A 21,242-nucleotide genomic window follows, 5' to 3' on the forward strand; every position below is an offset into this window, starting at 1 on the left:
TTCGGGCGTGAGGCGGTATGCACAATGGGTTCCGATCGAGCCCATCACCATGTCGTTTGCCATGAAGGGAAAAGCCTTGAAGCATGTCATAATCATCATCATCACCAGCCTATCTACGCCCACTGCAGGGCAAAGGCCTCTCCCATTATTATCCAATTATCTCGGTCCTGTGCCAAGTGTGACCAATTTATCCCCGCAAACTTCTTGATCTCATCTGCCCATCTAACTTTCTGCCGCCCCCTGCAGCGCTTGCCTTCTCTAGGGATCCACTCAGTTACCCTTAATAACCAGCGGTTATCTTGCCTTCGTATTACATGCCCTGCCCACGTCCATTTCTTTCTCTTAATTTCTACTAATATGTCTTTAACACCAGTTTGCTCTCTGACCCACTCCGCTCTCTTCTTGTCCCTTAATGTTACACCTATCATTTTCCGCTCCATTGCCCGCTGAGTCGTTCTCAATTTAAGTTGAACCCTCTTAGTGAGCCTCCAAGTTTATGCCCCGTAGGTGACTACCGGTAAGATGCAGCTGTCATACACTTTTTTCTTCAGCGACAATGGTAGGCTGCTATTCATTATCTGAGAATGTCTACCATATGCACCCCATCCCATTCTGATCCTTCTAATTATCTCTGCCTCATGGTTGGGATCTGGGGTCACAAGTTGGCCTAAGTAGATATATTCGCTTACCACTTCCACTGCCTCGCCACCTATCTCAAACTGCTGTGCTGTCCCGAGGTTATTGATCATTACTTTAGTTTTCTGCATATTAATTTTCAGGCCCACGGTTCTACTCTGTTCGCCCAGTGCGGAAAGCATGCTTTGCAATTCGTCCCCCGAATTACTTAGCAAGGCAACGTCATCAGCAAATCTGAGGTTACTGAGGTATTCTCCATTAACCCTTACTCCCACCTGTTCCCAATCCAACGTTCTGAATACTTCTTGTAAGCATGCTGTGAATAACATCGGAGAGATTGTGTCTCCTTGTCTGACACCCTTCCTTATAGGTATTTTACTGCTCTCCCTATGGAGGATGATGGTAGCTGTAGACCCATTGTAGATATCCTCTAGTATTCTTACATAATGCTCATCTACCCCCTGGTTCCGTAATGCCTGAATGACTGCTAGGATTTCGACCGAGTCAAATGCTTTCTCATAGTCTATGAAGGCTATATAAAGGGGTTCAGTATACTCAGCGCACTTCTATCACCTGATTGATCGTGTAAATATGGTCCATTGTTGAATAACCTTTACGGAACCCTGCTTGTTCTTTAGGTTGACTGAAATCTAAGGTTGCAGAGATTCGGTTAGCGATTACCTTGGTAAATACCTTGTAGACGACTGACAGTAAGTTGATCGGCCTGTAATTTTTCAAGTCCTTCATGTCGCCTTTCTTATGGATTAGGATGATGTTCGCGTTCTTCCAAGATTCCGGTACCATTGCGGTCATTAGGCATTGCGTATACAGGTTTGCCAGTTTTTCAAGTACAATTTCTCCGCCATCCTTCAAGAGGTCTGCTGTTATCTGATCCTCACCAAGTGCTTTGCCCCCTTTCATTTCTTTCAAAGCCTTCCTTACTTCTTGGGTCGTTACTGGTGAGATGTCTATCTCCTCTGAACTACTGTCTCGTTCGGCATTATCCTGTATGTCCCGGCTACTGTACAGATCCCTATAGAACTCCTCTGCCACTGTGACTATTTTATCCTTATTTGTGATGACATTGCCCTGCTTATCCTTAAGTGCATACATCTGATTTTTCCCCACGCCAAGACGTCTCTTCACTGCTTTCAGGCTACCCCCGTTCTTTACAGCGTATTCGATCCTCTCCATATTATACATCCGTATGTCAGCTGTCTTACGCTTATTGATTAACTTCGAGAGCTCCGCTAGTTCTATTCTGTTAGCTGCGGTAGAGATTCTCATGGTTTGCCGTTTCCTGATTAGATCTTTCGTCTCCTGTGAAAGTTTACCAGTATCCTGTCTAGCCATAGTGCTCCCGACTTCTACTGCACACTCCGTGATAATGCGTGTAAGGTTGTCGCTGGCTTCCTGAGTCGTAAGCTCGGCTTCCTCGTTAAGGGCGGAATATCGGTTCTGCAGCGCGATCCTGAATTCTTCTACTTTACGTCTTACTGTTAGCTCATTTATCGGCTTCTTTCATACTAGCTTGTTGCGGTCCCTCCTCAAGTCTAGCCTAATCCGAGATCTTACCATACGGTGGTCACTACACCTTACTCTTCCGAGCTCTTCCACATCCTGCACGACGCCATGGTTATCGCATAATATGAAGTCTATTTCATTTTTGTGCTCCCCATTCGGGCTCCTCCAGGTCCACTTCCGACTCTCCCGTTTACAGAAGAAGGTATTCATTATGCGTAGGTTATTCCGTTCTGCAAGCTCAACTAGTAGGTCCCCCCTGCTATTTCTACAGCCCAGACCATAGTTCCCAACTGCCTTGTCTCCAGCATGTATCGGTGCGCAGAACCCAGTTTCCTCTCGTTCCAGCAAGCGCCATGACGATACACAAGTCGCAGGGTGGTACCTTCGACACTGTGGTATACGACTATGCTCAGGCTCACCCTCAAAAGCTGGTCTACGTTGCCCTTAGCCGTGTCACTACCATCCAGGGACTGTATCTGACCAACGTGGAGCAAGACCACACATTCTACCACCATCTTAGCAAAACAGATAAGGCTTTGGTATCAAAGTTTGGGCGCCTGAACAAGCACGGCCTGGACACAGAATATGCTCGCTGTAGAGCGCTGATGGCAAACCCTGCTACGGTCTACACAATCGCCCTGCTGAATGTCCGAACTTTGATTTGCCATATGGCAGGCGTTTGTGGTGACCGTCGCTTGACCAGTGCTGATGTTCTCCTCTTTACAGAGGCTGGTGTGGGCACGGGATCACAAGCTGTAGCAATCCCGGAGTTTAGCATGGTTGCTTATGCCAGTCGTGTTGACGCTACCAGAAGCTCGGGAGTCTGTATCGATGTGAGGAATGGGATTGCTGCCAGTGAACTGCGAGACGTGGCGGTGCCCAAGGGTGAAGCCCGTGCCATTCAGCTTGACGAAAGTGGTGTGGTCATCGAAGGCGTGTACGTGTCGCGAATAATTCAGTTAAAGACATTATAGATGCGGTGGCTACGTCTAAAGCTAGTCGTGCGGCAAGCGAACTGTGTGTGGTGGCTGGTGACTGCAATCGTGCTCCATACTGTCTTGTTGTTCCTTTGAAGGACACGTTTAACCTGGACTTAGCCAGCATTCCAACTGTACAGACGACCCAATGTGGAACTACCATTGATCTTGTGTATCAGAAACAGACAATCAATTACAAATACTGCGTTGCCACCACAGAGACGGCAGCGTGTTACTACACTGACCACCGAGTCGTCTTTGTGGCAATAGAGAAGCAACCAGACGTCGAGCAAAAATAAATATACAGGTGTCACAAAAGGCGTATACCGTGTGTGTCATTGAAGCAGCAGTAAGCATGATAATGAAAGTAATCCTAGACAACCACGAAAACTAAGAATCAGCTGAACCTTAGCTTACGCTACGTATATCCTTGCATAGCCGAGCTAAGCCACTGCTAATTTTTTTTCACTTGAAGCTTCTTGTGTAAGCCACGTTGAGATACACACGATGCAGTACTTTTTCATGCCCTTTGTTTGGGCCGGGTGGAAAACGGAATTTGTACAGATGGTGAATGACATGCAGTTGGCTCTCTAGTGACTTCTGTGCCTTTGGGCGAGAGGAATCGAAGCGGCCGGGGTGCGACGCTAGGTGCGCGAAGTGCCCTGAAATCGACCGGTTTTACCAGAGACACGCTTTGTCTTGTATATCTGCGCATGCCGTCCTGCTCACTTGTACAGACGGTAGTCTTTCTGAGGCTACTTAAAGCGAAAGTTTTCGTCTGTCCGTCTGTCACCCTGAGAACAGAGCTCCGGGCTGCACTTCAGCGTCTTGGATAGCCACGTTGTTACCCTGCAGGACCTGCTATTTCCCACGGGTCCTGACGCTATACATCTGGAAGTTTTCCAGTACTTGCTGGGCTACCTGGAGAAGTTCCCTCGGACTGGGTTGTATGCAGGTGAACCCCCAGGCAGTAGTATCATCTCTTCATTTCTTTCCAATTCCTTTATTGATCCCTATTTCAACTGTCTGTCTGTCTGTGGGATTCTTAATCCATAAATAATTAGCAGGCAACGTAGAACTCTTAAGCATTAACGAAAGAGTCGCAACTGTTGTGATTAAGCTAAATAAGCGTTGAGGTTAGAAATAGCGCAGACCTATGCGCCAACAGCCAGCTATAATGATGAAGCTGCAGATAGTTTCCCCGAGGACGTGGAATTATCAATAAACAGGGGAACAGCATAGTTCACGATTGTGGTGGGTGACCAACGCAAAAGTCGATAAGAAGCAAAGTGGAAAAAGGTCGGTTGGAAACTTTGGAATCTGACAATAGCAATAGTCGGGGAGATACACTGGTCGGATTTGCGGAGAGAAATACTCTGCGGCTGATGAACACATTCTTTAACAAACGAAAAAATAGGAACTCGACATGAAAAAGTCTCGATGGCATAACCAAAAACGAAATTGACTTCATTTGAAGTGACAACCAAGGTTTTGTGCCAGATGTAGAGGGGATAAGTTAGATTCGGTGCAGCGATCACCGGATGGTTAGATGAAAGGCAAGCTTAAATTTTAAAGGAGAAACAAGGAAACTTGCAAAAAAAAGAAGAAACCCAGCATGAAGTCAGTCAGAGCCAAGACAAAGGAGCCTAAAATAACTCTCCAAAGCAAATTTGCGTTTCTAAACGAGGAGAACGAAGATAGTGTAGACAGGCTAAATTTCAACCTAGCAACGGCGATCACAGAACCTGCAGCAGCTGTGGGAGAATCGGCATGCAGGAAAGCGAGGGAAAAACTGACTAAGAAGACGAATGAACTAATTGCCAAACGTAAGAATATGAAAGTGTCAAGTGCTGTGCATCAAATCGAGTTATCAAAACTATCTAAATCCATTAACAGAAGTAAAACAAACGACATTCAGGCTCACAACATGACAGGGATCGAGGAAACGCTGCAAGTAGGAGGAAGTTTGAAAGTAACTAAGAGGAAGCTCGCCATCGGCAAAGGCAAAATGAACGCACTCAAAGATTAGCAGAGTAACATTACACACAATATGGACGAGATAATGAAGGTTGCATAAAGATTCTACATCAGGCTGTACGCCAGCGACGTTAGATCAGGGAAACTACTGAGAGTAAAAGCCTTACTTGCGATGTACCACTAGTTACTAGATAGGAAGTAGAAAAAGCTCTTAGGGACCTGAAAAGAGGACAAGCTGCAGGCGACGATGGCATAACTATGTATTTCTTGAAGGAGGGAGGAGATATAGTACGGGAAAATCTTGTTGTAGCATTTTCGGAATGCTTGAAGACACAAAAAGTGACGATAGCCTGGATTTCATGCCTGTACGTTTTTACTTCTTTCTCTACACTAATGTGTGTCGGAATTGTTCCTGTATTACTGTCTGTATTCTTGTTATATGTGTACTATTATTCCCCCCCCCTTTATGTAATACCCCGTAAGGGGTCTTTAAGGGTACAATAAACGATGATGACAATTAATGATGATGAAAACGCCAACATTATTCTGATTTATAAGCAGGGAAATTCCAAGGACCTCACCTAGCGCTGCCTAGGCGCGCTGGTTGCGCGAAGAGGTGCGCGCGGAACACAGAGATTCTGATCGGAGGTTCGGTCGGGGTGACTTCGGCGGAACAGCGCGGTGGCGGCGGACCTTGGATCTCAGGTGGGAACTGTTGTCGGGCGCCGTGTGTGCCTGCCTCCCGTTCGGGATCCCGACCAGGATGGCGTGATTCATGAATGCTGTCGAGTTTTGTGCTCGCATACTTTGGGAGTACCCAAATAAACGGCTGTGATTCCTGCCCACTGTCTACTGGGTTCTCGTATAGGCGAATCCCGGTGGGCCGCCGTGGGTGCGGAGGCCCACCTAATTGACACGCCAAGAGCTCGCGCGGTGGCCTGCGCCGGAGTACTGGCTAGGTCGCCCCCAAGAACCCCACAAATTCCACAGTCTAGATGAAGGGGACGGCCGATAACATGATGGAGGGATGAAATGCGGAAGTTCGGTAGCCAGCAGTGGACTCGAGCGGCGCAGGACAGAAGGTGTTGGAAGTCAATAGGAGAGGCCTTCACCCTGCAGTGGGCGTAGGCTGTTGATGGTGATGATAATGCTTAACGCATACAAATGCTTAGTGAGTGCCCTCCAAATTGCCAGAAATGGGCGTGGGCTCCAACACGTGAAGACCAGCCTTTTAAAAAAACCATGCGCGACGGCTTCCCCAATAACGATTTACGCAATAGCGATTTAAACGTGGACAAACACATAACAGGTGTCCAGTGTCCTCTCGTACACCGCGAAGGGGACACAGAGGTAATGCTACCAGACCATGTTTATAAAGAAAGCTTTTTGCATAGGCTACTTTGAGGCGCAGGCGATGCATAGCACAATCTGTTTGCCTGAATAAACCGCGAGGTATACGAAACGTATACTGCGGGTCGATAGCGTAAAGGGGGGCGTACTGCAGGTCCGGGTCCCGCCAGTGCTGCAATTGCATGCGTCATCCAAGAGTTGTGGCTAATCCGTTGACGTCCTTTTCGGATAAAGGGAGTTGTACTGGTGAGTTCGTTGAATGGCCCTCGCGTGCGAGCCGATCAGATATCACATTGCCCGTGATGCCACATTGTCCTGGCAACCACTGCAACGAAATAATTTGTCCGTTGCGCAGTGGCTCTGTGTGTATGACGTTGGTTTCTTGTATCAATTGGCCTTGATTACTTCCTCGCTTGAGAAGCGTTTGTAGGGCAGAGCGGTGGTACAGAAAACGTACCCAGGCTTTTGTTGGGGCGATCTATTAAAGATAGACACATGATTCACTTTGTCTCAGGTTCGCTCTTCCCGCATTCACATCCATCGTTCGCATATCTTTCTTACTCTTCCGGCGTTAGTAGTTTACCGGCAACTCGTGTACTGACGTCCGAAAAAATGCGCTTTGTCATCCACATTTATTTATTCGTCTTCGTTTCTGGCTTCATATGCTTAGTCACATCCTTAAATTATTGAGTCACCCACTTCAATTGTTTAGTCATTCATCTTAATTCGCTGTCTCACCCACATGAAGCGGTTTGTCATGCAATGATAGTGTCCTTGATTCTCTTTGATAAACAGCAATCACCTTTTATTAACTTTAATTCACTTAGCCATCCACTTCTAAGGTACTGTTATTTCAGTTTAATTTGCTTTTATTTTATTTATTCAATTATCAATGCGCTTAGTCGTGTCGTAATAACCTAGGGGAGCGCCACACGCACTAGGAAAGGTCTCGGTTGGCCGCTGGCATGGTGGTAATATAGCGCCTCGGTGAAGCCTTCGGCTTACCCTGGAGGCCACGGCTGGATTGCCAGAGACACTCCCATGTGCCGAATATTTTTTAAACTCACGATGTCACCCGCGTTGACGTCCGTAGTCCGCATCGCTCCCCCTACACTATATATAAAAAAAACTTACCGGCGCCAAGTTTCGATCCAACGACTCTGCGGGCGGAACGCAAGGTACATGGTGCTCTACCCACTCGGCCACAAAGCTGACACAGAACGGAAGGTTACGAACGCGCCTTATATCCTTGACTCATTCAACCGTGGGCCACAGGTGCGCCCTCTCCCCCGCGTCCTCCTTGCCTTCTCTCCGCTCGCAACACCCTCTCTCGCCGCGTTCGGTTCGGGCGCACAACAGGTGGGGACGTGCGCAACACCCTCTCTCGCCGCGTTGGGTTCGCGCTGAGCAACAGTCGGTTCGCGCGCAAGAACAGGTGGGGGCGCTCGCATCGCGCTCTCTCGCCGCGGTCGGTTCGCGCTTAAACCACATATGTCGTTCGCGCGCGCTCCGGCCGCTAACAGCTGTGGCGTGATCGTGACGTCAACATCACGCGTTCGTGTGGTGGCGCGATTTCGGCGCTATAACACTCTCTCGCGAGGGGCATTGGATTGGATTGGATTGGCTTGGTTTGGATTGGATTGTATTAAAGTGGATTGTGTGGGATTGTGTTGCGTCATAGCTGCGCCACGTTGCGTCATAGCCGCTCCACGTTGCGTCATAGCCGCGGCAGGGGGTTCACGGCACGTTTCACCATCGACTTCATCGACAATGTCTACGCTGGAAGACAACAATTACAACTACAACCAATACGTAATCCATACGACTTGCAGGCGCGCGCCCCCGCGGAAATGCTCTGCATTTGATCGTGCCCCTCGCGAGGGGGATGTTTCTTTTATATCCAGGTCGTCCTAATCAATATACTATACAGCTACACTGGGCAGTATAACCGATAACTCTTTACGCCAACCAGTTCAGATTTCTTAAGAAACCATGGTTTCCTCAGCGGTTCGCACCAATCGCATAATTACTCACGCTTCAACAAGTTGTCAGGAGACATATCAGCAATGCGGCTGTATATTACGAAATATGAATGCTTCTGCATAATAGCGTTGCAATTTTACTAATATAATGGCGCACCAGACAATCAGAAATACTCGGAACAAAATTAAAACAAATTATCCATTGTGCATGCACGCACTCTAATATCAAATTATTTTATTACACACATGGTTCAATCTACCTGTACATTTAACGTTATAGCATAACTTCTTTCTTCAACTGACCTTCTTATTTAACTCACTTGCTTTGCCAATTATTCATCGTGTAAGCTTCATTTGGTAGCATTTAATATGGAGGCCTCGTAGTACGTTCGCGGTTAGGAGGCATGTATATAAAGGTGCTCAAAAAATGTGTTTCTTTTCAAGTTTTTAATTTTTAATTTATTTAGATGTGCACTGCTCCCTTGCACAGATAAATGAAAAAGGTTTAGTATTGAGGGTGCTACCGTTGCCTTGTGTAGAAAGCACAGTCGTCATGAAGTCACTAACTGACCTTTTTACTGTGCTCTCCGGCATCTGTGATGCACAGTGAACATTTGATTGATTGATTGATTGATTGATTGATTGATTGATTGATTGATTAATTGATTGATTGATTGATTGATTGATTGCAGGTTTTAACGCGCCGTTTAACGCGCCGACGTAACGCAGGCGATGAGGCGCGCCGTAGTGGAGGGCTCCGGATTGATTTTGACCACCTGGGGATCTTTAACGTGCGCCGAAATCTGGTACGCACGGGCGTTTTTGCTTTTCGCCTCCATCAGAAAAGTGGGCGCCATGGCCGGGAATCGAACAGAGAAATTTGGTTGGGTTTAATTTGATTTTACGTTGGTGGGTCAATCGTGATTATTTTTGCATACTAGTCATTGTAGCAGCTCTGTACAAACGCTGCAGAAGTATTCAAAGAAAATAAATTACGAAGTGCCTGAAAACAACCATAGGAATAATATATTGTATTTTTATGCACCCAGAGAAATCTTGATACAAAAGATGTCGGCGACTGGTTTTTTCTTAAATGAACAGAACTACAAGACATAAAAAGGTTTCGCCTTAATCAAGAAACGGGTTTCCGGTTACTGCGCCAGTGCTGTATATCTTTCCCGGGACAGAAAGCGGTGGCGGAAGGGAGTTGTGTCACCACGTTTGCTCGCGACCCGGATGCTCAGGGCCAAATTTCCGGGTCGTGTAGGCCCTGGCATAACGCACCGCGCAGCCCCGGCTCTGGTCATAGCTGAAGCCTGCGCGAGCCAATATCAGTCCCCATATGCGCTCACATGCATTCTCAGACGGTCGCGCACGACGAGTGGCCACAGCACTGCGTGGCATCATTTTCACTTGAAACCGGCATCGAGCCGGCGTAAAAGGGGGATGAAAGGCAGAATTCCAGGAAACGCATCCTGATTTCCCGGCACAAAGAAGCCCTGCATTGCTGTCGCAGGCCCTGTCAGCCGCTTTGTCGCTCCAACGAGTTCATCTATCCTTTATCGGAAGCTGCGCATGTGTTCTCTGTCAACCCGGAGCGGAGAACTGGCACAAGTTGCGCCGGCTCAGATGAGCTGCACAGAATGAATAGAACTAGAATTACGCGAATCCGCTTCAGTGCGAGAGAGTGTGACAGAGAGGTAGAAGGAAATTGATACAGAGAAGAACGGCATATTACAGTACCTGCCAGCCGAGATACGGCTTTTAAACACAGGAAAGGAGGAAAAGTTTCTAACACGGAGTCGTCATGGGTACGGCTTTTTTCAAGCACGGCATTTCCTTTAACCATGCCGTATTGCTTAAAAATACAATTTATCGGGTGTAACAGGCCCGACCCACGCATAATCATTAAGTTACCTGCTCCACAGAGTATATTTGGAACACTGTAACCCTCGCCGTAAAACAACAAACTCCAGTATCCCACAAGGGGAACTTCCAGGATCGTTGTTTGTAGTTTACATTAACAATTTTGCACGCATTGCTGGTAAATTTGTGCTGATAACACAACTAATTTTTCATCAAATAACTGCCTCGTCACAATAACGGGTAAACTTGGTACCGATGCCTCCAACCTTCTAACATGGTGCCGAATTAGCTACATTTAAGCTTCATCATAAATTACCGTTCACAGGCACCCTGGATTTTACATTGATTCCAATGCACTGCTACACTCTTAATCTGGTTCCACGTAAGATCCACTTAGTAACTGGAACTTTTTTGCAAAAAAGTTCCAGTTATATATTTGGAACCGTGTTCCACATATCCTGAAAATTAAGTGGAACAGTGCACCACATATTTTTGCAACTAAATTATGTGGATCGGTGTTCCAAATACAAGTATGCGGATCACTGTTCCAAATAAAAGGGTAGTCTAAGTTACTGGAACATTGATCCATGTAAAATGATTATGGAATTTATCCGGTGCGCCGTTCCAGGTACCTTCAGGCCAGCTGTTTATATAAAACGGTGTTCCTATAGACATTGGGAAGCTGTCTATGGGACTCCACTTTTCCAATATTTCTGCTTTCCTGTCGGTATACACCGAGGTCATATGCCAGGCTGGCGGATGCATTGGTATCAGCAGAAAACCGCAAGCACCATTTTAACACAGCCTTGATATATGACCCGCAGTGATACCAACAATTGGAAAACAGAAACCACCGCAGCAGTGGTCCCTGACAGTTCCCAACAGTTGCCTATCGGAGCACAGTTCTATATAAAAGTTGGTCTGAGGCACCTAGAGCGGCACACAGTCTTTGACTTCACCCGCAGAATCCTGTTCTGGGTTTCAGCTGCATGTAAAAGAAACAATATACTTGCATTAAAATACGCACGCAACCAACTAATATGACTCATACACTGCTTTTCAACATACTATACAACTTTATTGGGTGTTAGTATGATACATTTCAGATTTGAATAGCTGTCTATTTTAAATTGCACAGGAAATGACCAACGTACAAATACCATAACGATAACACTAGGCTCCAAGTGGCATTTTCACATATTAACCTTTACTCAAAAACATGGTTAATAAAGACGGTATTAGGGGAAACTGCTTCAAAAATAAATAGACGTGTGCGTCTACCGCGGCACTGACACAGACATTATACAACAGTGAGCATCAAATATGCTGTCTTATCAGATAAACCCACGTAATTCAAAGGCGGAATGACTCATTGCGCTTGCCATACTATGTTTACGCATAACTGTTTGGGAAAATGCAGTTTGCTATTAAATTGTAGGGAAAGGCCTAAAAACAAGCCATACACGGTTGTATTATCACAAACCTACAACACTGCAGTGCAAGAGTTTAGGAAAACAACGCTCGAGCCAAGATTAACGATAAAACATTTTGACACGAGAGGTCACATGTGGCAGTATGCCACCATTAAAACATGATTATTAAAGATAGTAGTTTCCTGACACCAGACGTAAGTGTAACATCAAGCTATTTGTAGGCAACATAGACTTTATGAGCATCCTGAAAAGGCCTTTGACTTAAGGCATGTTACTTGCCCAAACAATTTGTAGTTGTTTAAAATAATTCATCCCAAGAAGTCTCACAAAAGCCAGTGTAAATCTTATATAATTTTGCAAACCAGGTAGCTGGAAGCATGTTACTCATATTAAAATTTAACAAGCAGACTAATTATATACGTCATCAATTCAAGCGGGAACAAGTCAGACATCCTTAAGAACCAAAGAAGCCAGCGTTTAAACATACAGGTGGCCAGTTTTACAAAGGAGACTTGAAAGCATTTTTTCCAGCCTCCACATTTTACCTTAGGTGAAATCCACGGTTGCGTGCTATAAACCCCCCCCCCCCCCGTCTTGCTATCAGTGTAATTGTGACCAAAGGCCTGCTTCTGCCAAGCAAGAAATGCAGCTTTGTTCAAAGAAGAAAACTTGTTCAAGCCAAATACGCACATTTTCAATTCTTCTAGGTCATGGGTGTAAGCTCACATCCGGTACTAAAATTTATCAATGAAGGCGGAAGCTATCTGCGTAAATAATCACTGTCACTTTTGCATCAGCAGCAGCACTGCCATGAAAAAAAATCTCATGAGCTACACTTGAATAATAAGGACGTTACAATGCGGTGCCATGAACTACATTAACACCCACTATAGATTCAAAAGCAGCCTGCGCATTGTGCCAATGATGAAAAATAAGGCACGACTTCAGTGTTCAGTTGACATGAAACTTGCATGTGCCAGTAACTTAAACCTCTTCATCTGATTTCACCCCCTTCATGCCTTTCATCTGACCTCCTTCATGCCTTTAAAGAGATACTTTAACCTCTACCAATAATTTAAAATCCCAAGTAGAGCTGAACACTTCAAGTATTTCAACAGAGACTCCAACCTAAATGACACCAGGCCGCTGCCAAACTTCTCGTGCTTTCCAAGAACTCCCTGCAAAAGTCCCAAGAACTCTCCAAAGGCACACAACCATATGAACATGATGACACGATGAAAAAGATCACATATGCGGCGAAGAGGATGACCACATCCTGAAGTGACAATGCAGGCGGCGAATCCGTGATGTGTTTCTTGCGGGCAATATTGATGCCGCCAGTCCCTTCTCTCAGAATAACCGGGCCTCGAGAAGACTTACTGCTCACCTCATGTACCTTCAAGGAAACAAGAAAATTTTGTTACATGGTTGCTTTAAATGAGCGAGTTGCTTAGGCCCTTTCATAACACGGTAATTGATTTAAAATCAGTGATTTCTTGGGTTTTTTTGGGGAGTGCTGTTAAAGGTGAAAGTGCGCTAAACATGCAATATCACCACAGACAATGAATGAAATTGCCCTGATTCTGGAAAGTATCTAACTTTGCTGCCTCGGTATCCTGAATATAAGGTTTCTTTATCCTTGAGAGGTTTCGTTTATAATCAAATAATAATTACTATAATCACCTTTCGGCATTATATTTTACACACCTTCTCTCTGCAAAAAATGTTCTCTGTACTGTATAATGTGCTTCCTAGAATGCTGAAGTGAGGCTGGCTTATTATAACTTACAGCTAAACGATGTTTCTACCACAAAGAAATATATGGCCAGTCATAGGAAATCATAAATATCGCACTGTGGCAGAAATTTTTTTGTGGAATTAGTCCCACCTAAAATATTTCCCTCTCGATATGTATTACCTCCATGGTTCGTAGTGGTATGAGGCAGAAGTTTAGTTGACTAATGCTGAACTAGGCTGTTGCTCAATTTTCTTATAAATCGCAACTACAGCACATTTTCTTGCAGACGTCACTTTCTGTGCTCTAAAAAATTCCCTTAAAAAATTACTCCTTATTTAACCCCCTGTCAAAATCCAATGCAAGCATTACTTATGCTACGCCTGTATTTGGGAGTATTATTGGTGCTACGGGCGTATTAAAAGCGGGAAATTTAAATAATCAGTTGCCACCGTATTGTATCAGCAACCACGTTGGGCGTGTCCGTGGTGCTGGCAAATCACAGCAACAACTCTCAAGGTGTAAAAGCTAAATATTTACAAAACTAAAATACAAAATAGTGTTTTTTTTTGCCACTGTTGGAGCATCCGTAATAGGCGGAATGTGAACACAATGGCCAATATTGGCGTTCACGATAACTTATTAACAGTGAGATTTTATTAGGACGAACAGACCCAGAAATTGAGTCTCGCAAAAACAAAATGCCAGCTTACCCAACCAAAATTAAGACCCGGGTGTTTCTGCCAGGGCCGTCTCAAAGTGCACTTCCAGGAAAGTTTCGCTGACGTGTTCAGAAAAGCTAGTACTGTCACCTTGAGCCACAGGCCAAGCTGTCACTGAAAAGAAGTTTCAAACCATTAGTTATAAAGAAACTACCTAAAAACGCGCCACGAAAGACCCAAAAAATTCCCCCGCATTTCCCCGAGGGGGAGAATGTGAAAGTGCGAATGCACGGTTGTCGGCCCGCTTGCGGCGCTTGCGCTCGGCCCCCGCAGCCCACCGCCTCGCCGCCTTCTCTTCCATCTCTTCCATCGGGTTTGTAGTATCACGTGTACACCACGCAGTTATCAAGCCGCTATAACGCCGCTGAGTCGCCAACGCACGCCGCTGACGACGTAGTTTCAATGCGTTAAAGATATAAGGCGCGTCACTAACGCTGATATCACGTCGCGTCCCTGGCTTGGTCGGTAGAGCGTCGCGCTGCGGCCGCAAAGTCCGCGGATCGAAACCTGGCGCCGGATGCTGTTTCTTTATAGAGGAGCACTGCGGACGCCGACGCCGCCGACGCCGGCGGTGGATGGTTTGGGGTCGCTTATAAAGTGCATTCGCACTTAAAATGGCAGTGCGTACTTACTTGTAGAATGCAATGATTTCGTCCCGTGCAAGAGCTCTAATGTGTTGCCTTCTGATGAAACACTTCCAAGAAGGGGTCCAAATACAATTAAAATAGCCTTATGCATTCCTTGTACCGCTGGTTTAGGTCTATCTTCGCCCTATTGCCTAGAAAATAAACAGTACAAAAATATCAGAGAATAAATTTATGCCTTGCTTTACCCAGGGAGCACGAGAAAATATTGAACAATGCCTGATTCGTTCCACGAAAGTAGAATGTCTTTTTTACAGCGGAAGCCCTGATAATCTTTTCTTGCTAAACAATTTGACATATGAAAATATTTGAACATACTTTAAGCTCACCTGTCCTTGGTCTATGCGAACTGGTCTGCACAATATGCACGACTCAAAAAGTACTCTTTTGTGGCTTATGAGCTCCACAGAGCATTCATAATCCGCCACACTCTCCCCGACGACCCATCAGCATGCCAAAGATGTCTTCAGCCAGTGAATGCCACAACCATGACTTCGCAGGAGCATGTAAAGAAAGGAAATAATTTGTTTTCATTTTTTTTGCAGAGGAACAAACACATTTGTCACAACCTATCAGTGGAGGGCCAAATGTCTCCACAGTCAGGCATAAACTCTTTCTGAACAGGTCATACAGTATAAATACAGAATGTAGCAATCTGCTTTTGCAGTACAATTTCTACGTTCAAAGGAGAACAGAAATGGATTAATGTTTGGTGCACATCATGATGCAACAACTTTGCACCCGAGCGTTTTGAAAATTATTCCAACTCTCGAGCTTCCATTGACATTGATAGGATAAAATGGTAGGAATAAATTATTTTTAAACTTACTTTGTGACGTTAAAACTTCTAATAGTCCACACGTGAGTTTTATGGGTAACTATTTTGAGGTCTCAGGTTACCACTGACATTGACAGCATAGAAACGGCACCACACTTTCTGCGTGTTTCCACCTGCCTTCCCCTCCACAAAAGGAACGTTTTGTTACTACGCAGGGCTACTGCTCAGACAACCACTTCCTTGCATTTCACTACACGTCAGGGAGCCAACTAACGTTGACTAGTGTAAATAGATCATCTGAATTCATCGAAGGCATTGGAAGAAATAAGGAACAACTACACACACAGCACAGATAAAAAGCAGTGCTGCCGCCAACGCCTTGAACGCACATCAACATTAGGCGGAATAGCGTGATTAGCACAGTAAATTTATGGCTCTCAGACACGGAAGTTTGAAAATACCGATAAATCTAAAGACAGACGCTCCGACAAACATGTTGTGTAGTGTGTGCGCGTGAGACAATAGCGTGCGACTAACCCGAGAAAATTCAGTACCGCTGACAGGTACAGCAACCGTCAATATTCAACTAAGCAACACCACACCATAAGGGGACATGCAGACTCGAGAAATGCGCGCACCAGCCACTTTCTAAATAGCACTAGCTAACCTACGCAGTCAGAAATGTCAAGCCGACTCCGACCCACAAATACACAAGCTATAATGAATAACGGCAGCAAACGTTTCTCGCATCGAACAGGCAGCGGAGCGGCACGTTTATCGGACGCAGTGATGAACAAGTCAAAGAACAACAACCGTTACCAGAACATAAATAAGCAGCACTGACCTTTTTTGCGCCTCCCGGCAAAACTTGACTTCGTCGAACAGTAAATACAGCCCGAGGACACGAAGAAATCCGCAGTTTCACGCCACAACCAAACTGGTAACCGTTCCCGCCAGTCTGACCGACAGTTCATTTAGTACGTCAGGCGCATAACGCGAGCAATCGAGAAAACCGCCATAGAACGCCACTAGTGGCGCTGCATGCGGAAGAACAAAATCTAGCTTCCGTAAACGTTGAGACGTAGGGGCGCTGCTGTCGTAAGAAGTGTTCACGCAGTCCCGTTTTTCCCTCATCGTCGTTGTACCCGTTGCCGTCCCACTATACCATGCATCAACGCAAGCGGCGCTGCCTTGTATTATTTCCTACATGCTGTCAACGCATGCGCACGGCATGCCGCACTGAAGTGGCGGTCGTTTCGTAATCGTTTCGGCCAACTTTTTCTTCCTCCGTGCCTTTGGCATGGATGCACGCCGTGGCCAGTGACCAGTCCGCGGAAGAGATCACAAGCTCGGCACCCTTGATCGCTTATATTTGCTTCGGAAAATGGGAGTAGGCATCTAAGCGGACGTCTACGCGGCTCTGAGGCTGGAACAAAGAGCTCAGATATTAGCCAATTTAACACGTTAGTTGGGCTAAAGTTGTTTCTCTCAGCGGGCCGTGAGCGCGTGCGGTATGTGTGCATACACTTTTATGACAGCTTTATTTCGTTCTTTGCAGTGAAAACAAAACGACGCTTCTTTATTGACTGCGTTCTCTTGACAACAAGTCTTTCCAATACCAATAATATATACTGCGACGCTCTTTGATACCCACGTTATAGAAAACTACTTCCGCATAGTGAATCCAGTGTGATTACTCGCTAATTAGCGAGTAATAATACATCTGCCCGTTTTCCAGCAGTTTTTCTTCATGAACACCAATAGTGCAGGAAAAGAGCAACGGGGGGACCAGCAGGAGAAGGCAGGTCATTCAGGTGAACTTGAATTACTACGGCAAGTAACAACATTAGGGTAACACTGCGAATTTTCGCGATACTGCAATGCATAATTTGAAATACGAATGTCATTTCAGTATAAATATATAGAATGTAAGGCAGATGCCGCGGGGTAGATTTAGTTCTCCGGGTTTTGTGTCATTCTCCTCCTGCAAAGAGGCTTTCGTTTTTGCTTGTGAAAATTACTAGCCGGGACGAGACAAAATACAAAAACTAACTTCTAAGCATATAACTGCATGCGTAGCATGATGTGTGTGGTGTAAAATGTGACGCAGTCGGTTACCATTATGTATGTACCCCATCACAACATAAGTAACGTGGACTAAGTACCATTGAGCGCGTACTACACCACAGCGAGATGATGACTGAGTGTTGAACAAAAACTGCCGTTTCTGCGAAGCTTTGTTAAGAAATGCATAAAATGTAATGGCCTCAACAAGTATTTCGTAATGAAGATGTTCACAAAAGCACCACGAATTCTTCAGCGCTATAGCAGCTATGGCTTTGCCCGAACGGCATATGGAGTAAGGGAAGACGTTTAGTCCTTCTCAAATTGAAGTCAGTGGTGATTTTGTACTTGACGCCTCAAATGAGAAAAATACGATGTTCACGAAAGCGGTTTGGGTGCCGCAGAACACCTGGAAATGGGTTCCTGCAATTTCTTCTTTTGCCTAAGATATCCTCCTCTCGACATTTTTAATGCTTTGTACGGCGGTGACAAAAAAGTGGGATTTCGTTTTCTGTCAAAGGACATCACTAAAACTACAGCTTAGCCGTAATATGAAAGTTAACTGCTTCAAGGCAGTTTCACAGATGTCGGCGAAGTTCATTATATTTTATGTGCGGTGTGCGCGTGTATATTAAACGCGCACGTGCATCTTGGGTCAAGAAGCACCTAATATATATGCGGTTCATTGTTCCAGTTGATGCATGAAAGAGTGTATACTTCACTGCCGTGCACGAGTTATGTGGAACCAGACACGAGCAAAAAATATACAAACGCATTCTCCCCAACCGTTTACTGGGACATAAGTGGAACAGTAACCGGAACCGCCGACATCGCATGACCCAATTTCTTCGGTTCCAGATAAAAACCACGAACATAAAGAAAACAAGCTGACGGTTCCAGATAAGATCCACCTATATGCTTCGTTCCAGTTATTCTTTCGTTCGGATCCACATAAAATATATAGATCACCCTTTTTAACTGGAACTTATATGGAACCAGATTAAGAGTGTATCTTTGCATGTGGACATGTACCGTTCCCTCATGTTGTAATCTACAAGAACTTAAATTTTTGCAGGCATATTTATTTATTTATTTATTTATTTATTTATTTATTTATTTATTGGTACTGCAGGCCAATATTTAGGCCCAGGCAGGAGGGGCAATACAAAAAAGACTAAGCAAAACAAGTCTGGCATCGTCAAAGACAATGCAGGAGGTACATCATGTACATCAAAGTACTTCACACAATACAAGAAAAGACGGCGATCACCTCATAACCTAGTGCAGTCCTAAGCAATCAAGAAAAGACGCTCTAGTTCTTCTAAACATTTGCCGGATTCAAACACACCTGGAGGCAGTGAGTTCCACTCTGACACCGTGCGTGGTAGAAGCTGTTTTTAAAAGCAGTTGTGCAAGCAGAAATTGGTGTTAGAGCGCCCTTATGACTGTGTCTTGTGGTCCTGGCAGTTAGGGGGTTCAGAATTTGGGGGAGCGCTATTTTCAGCTTGCCAGTTATACAATTATGTAAGAATAATAGTCGACTAATTTTCGTGCGTGCTTCTAATGTTGGAATTTCATTAAGTTTCATCAAAGATGTTGGAGAATCACAGCGATTATATTTTGAAAAAATAAATTTTACCGCCTTTCTTCGAATATTTACCTGCTGGTGGGAATCTTTTTTAGTAAACGTGTCCCAGACAACTGCGGCATATTCACGTTTTTACCGTATACATGTATTATATGCGACGAGCTTTGTACTTACTGGACCGTTTTTTGATATTCATTTTAGGAACCAAAGCTTTAGTAGGGCGGATTTTGAGGTGTCAGATATGTGTTCGGACAACGTGAGCTTATTTGTAAAGATGACACCTAGATATTTATATTTACTGACTTCTAAAACCGGTTTATCATGCAGTGAGTGGGTATAACTGCTAGGGTATTTCTTGTAATACGAAGAAGCACTGTTTTGTCACCATTTAGAACCATGCCCCAGCGGGTACACCAGTCATTAATACCAGCAAGCGATTTCTGTAATGCAATATGGCTATCTTCCGACACTATTTATTTGAAAAGAATAAAATCACCCGCGAACAACTTTACGGTTCCATCTTCAGGCACCACGTCAACCAAGTCATTCACATAAATTAAAAATGGTAATGGCCCTGAGGTGCTCCGGAGGTTACAGGCAGCACTTTTGATGCACGGTATTTAATATCTACAAACTGTTTCCGATTTCTCATATAAGCACTTATACACCGAATAACAGGAAAATGCAAGTTCAGGCGTTCAAGCGTGTAGATTAGTGGTCTCGCATGTCTCACACGAATAGCAAAAGAAACAGCTGTCAAAGAAACAGCTGTCAGCAAGAAAAAAAGGGAAGAAAAAATGCCCGCCAGGTGGGATCCGAACCAACGTGGGTTCAGATCCCAACTGGGTTCGGATCCCAACTGGCAGGCATTTTTTCTCCACTTTCTTTCCGAATTCGTTATCTGTTTCAATTACCTACCACACCCTCCCCTTGGATTTCCGAGGTTTTCTTGACTGCCAACTTTTATTCCTGTCTTATTTTCAACGAGCCCCTCATTTCCTATATTGATTCGCTACACGCATAGCGAGGGTCTCTGTTCTGGCAGTCTTGGTGCCATAGGGAGCTTAAGAGGGTTCAACGCTGCTCGACCACTCTCGACATGTCGTAGACACTCTAGTCACGGCCCGGGGGTTAAAAAGAAGGTCCCCTTCACCCCGAGTAGTCCGAGTGGCGCTGGCTACCACCCCCAAGCGCAGGAAACAAAAATACCTAACATAAATACCCAGAAAGTGGAGGGGAAAAATAACCCCGCAAGTAGCGTAGTGGTTATCGCACCCGACCGGTATTCTGGAGGTCGCGGGTTCGGATTCCACCTGGCGGGCATTTTTTCTCCACTTTCTTTCCAAATTCTTATCAGTTTCAATGACCTACCACATCCTCCCCTTTGCTTTCCGAGGTTTTCTTGACTGCCAACCCTTCTATATATATATATATATATATATATATATATATATATATATATATATATATATATATATATATATATATATATATATATATATATATATATATATATATATATGTATAAGACAGGAATAAAGGTTGGAAGTCAAGAAAACCTCGGAAAGCAAAGGGGAGGATATGTAGGTCATTGAAAATGATAAAGAATTTGGAAAGAAAGAAAGTGGAGAAAAAATGCCCGCCAGGTGGTATCCGAACCCACGACCTCCAGAATTCCGGTCTGGTGCGATAACCACTACGCTACCGGTGGGGCCATTTTTCCCCTCCACTTTCTGGGGTATTTATGTCAACGTAATTTTTTCCTGTGCTTGGGGGTGGTAGCCAGTGCCACTCCGACTTCTCGGGGTGAAGGGGACCTTCTTTTTTAACCCCCGGGCCGTGACTCGAGTGTCTACGACCTGTCAGGAGTGGTTGACCAGCGTTGAACCCTCTCAAGTTTCATATGGCACCACGACTGCCAGAACAGAGGCCCTGGCTATGCATGTAGCGAATCAGAATAGGAAAT

This window comes from Haemaphysalis longicornis, unplaced genomic scaffold (genome assembly GCF_048455015.1).
Source record: "Haemaphysalis longicornis isolate Haplotype H1 unplaced genomic scaffold, Haemaphysalis longicornis Haplotype H1 scaffold_3, whole genome shotgun sequence".
NCBI classification, from domain to species: Eukaryota; Metazoa; Arthropoda; class Arachnida; order Ixodida; family Ixodidae; genus Haemaphysalis; species Haemaphysalis longicornis.